This window comes from Propithecus coquereli, unplaced genomic scaffold (assembly GCF_000956105.1).
Source record: "Propithecus coquereli isolate 6110/MARCELLA unplaced genomic scaffold, Pcoq_1.0 Scaffold5, whole genome shotgun sequence".
Lineage (NCBI taxonomy): Eukaryota > Metazoa > Chordata > Mammalia > Primates > Indriidae > Propithecus > Propithecus coquereli.
In genome coordinates, this window is record NW_012150840.1 from 4,999,177 (window position 1) to 5,001,102 (window position 1,926).

The 1,926-nt window shown below is 33.0% G+C and overlaps 1 protein-coding gene across 1 annotated transcript in view; it reads left to right on the forward strand.

Moving 5' to 3' along the window:
- SYNE2 (spectrin repeat containing, nuclear envelope 2) overlaps window positions 1–1,926 on the forward strand; it is a 295,242-nt gene that overhangs the window by 137,441 nt on the left and 155,875 nt on the right. The window lies entirely within an intron of this gene.

Sequence of the window (1,926 nt, forward strand, 5' to 3'; positions counted from 1 at the left end):
CCATTAATTTTAAAACATCAGTGGTCTGGAGTTCTTTGTTTTCATTTGTTCACAAATATTGATTAAGGTTATATACGTTAAACATATTCAGTTTTATGTAATTCATAGTCTAGTATGAGAGTTTTGGAGCAGGAACATAAATCAGTAGACATGATTCGTGAGATACTATTTCGAATTTAGATTAGATTTCTTAGAAAATGTGGAAACAGTTTTTCCTTATGCAAACAAAAAAGTTATTAATTGTTAAATAATGTTGTCAAACTGCAAGTATGAGAATGCTAATTCTTATAAAACTCAGAGACATATTATGAATGCATCACAAAAATTCAAGCATGACAAAAATTCCAGAAGTTCGACAATTTTGTCACAACATTTCATCTCCTATTCACCAGAATGCCTTGAATGATGCTTATGGAAATTTAATATGCTATGAAAAAGAGGTCACCAGGGCATTGGAGATCATCACTTCCCTTGAAGCCATCATCGCATCCCATAGAGTAGACCTTGATAATCCAGAAGAATCACTAGAAATGCCTCTTAGGAAACAAGAGGAATTGGAATCCACAACAGCAGACATCCAGGACCTGACTGAGAAATTGGGAGCTATATCCAGCCCTGAAGCCAAACTACAGCTTCAGTGTACTTTACAGGAAATAGTTTCTAAGAACTCAGCCATGAAGGAAGCTGTCCAAGTACAGAAAGCTAAGGTAGAAAGGTAGGTCTTCTTTCTAAATGTAATGCTTTAAGAACATAAAGTATAGGGGTTTTTTTCTTTATAATTAAAATGTATGCATTAAAGATAATTTGGAAAATATGAAAAAGTAAAAATTACTATTTAAAGACAACCATGGTAGATATTTTATTGTATTTCTTTTCTTTTTTCTTATTTAATATTGACTGCATACAACAGATTGTTTATAAAAGTATGTATATGGTATAAAGAATAACAATAAACATCTTAGTAACCAGAGTTTCAAAGATAAACATGATTAATTCGAATTCTCTTGTGTGCTCCTTCCCTCTCAGAAGTAACCATTATCCTAAATTTTATGTTTATCATTTCCCTGGCTTTTGTTGTATTGTTACTATGTGTTTGTGTGTCTTGTTTTCATGATTTTAAACTAGCCCCTAGTGTGTATTCTTCTCTCATTTCATTTTTTTCAAATTCATCATTATGACCCTGAGGTTTACTCATGTTATTGTCTGTAGTAAAATTCATTTCCCCAGCTATTGATGGACATTAGAATTGTTTCCAGTTTTTGCCTTCAAAAACAGGGCTACTTAGGAACATTTTTGAATGTAATAGCTTCCCTTGGGTATATATCTAGGAGTATGATTGCTGGCTTAAAAGGTACACGTGTCTTAAATTATTAACACCAAATGATTTTGCCAATTTCCACTTAAGCCAGTTGTATATAAGTATTCTAGTTGTCCCATATCCTTGCCAACACTTGATATTGTGAGACTTAATTTTTACCAGTCTGGTGAGTAAGAAGTGATATCTCACAGTGGTTTTAATTTGCATTTCTATTACTGCTAATGAGTTTGATCTCTTTTTTGAATGTTTATTGGTCATTCATATTTCCTCTTCTATAAAATGCTTATTCAAGCCTTTACACAATTTTGTTGGTTGTCTTTTTCTAAATAATTCCAATAAATTGTAGGAATTTATTCTATAGAGATCAGTCCCTTGTAGTTATATGTGTTACAAATAACTTTACAGAGGAGATTTCCTATTAGACACCCATTCTGGGGTTGGCTCCAGACTTTGTGGTCTGTCCCTCACATTCCAGGAGGAAGCAAAGAAAACTGAAACTCAAATGCCCTCAAGGCAAAAACTGACCCTACAGCCTTGCTTATTTCTGTGTATTTCCATTTTACAGAGTTTGAGGCCTCAATTCCTTGCCTGTTTATTTGTATGTCTTA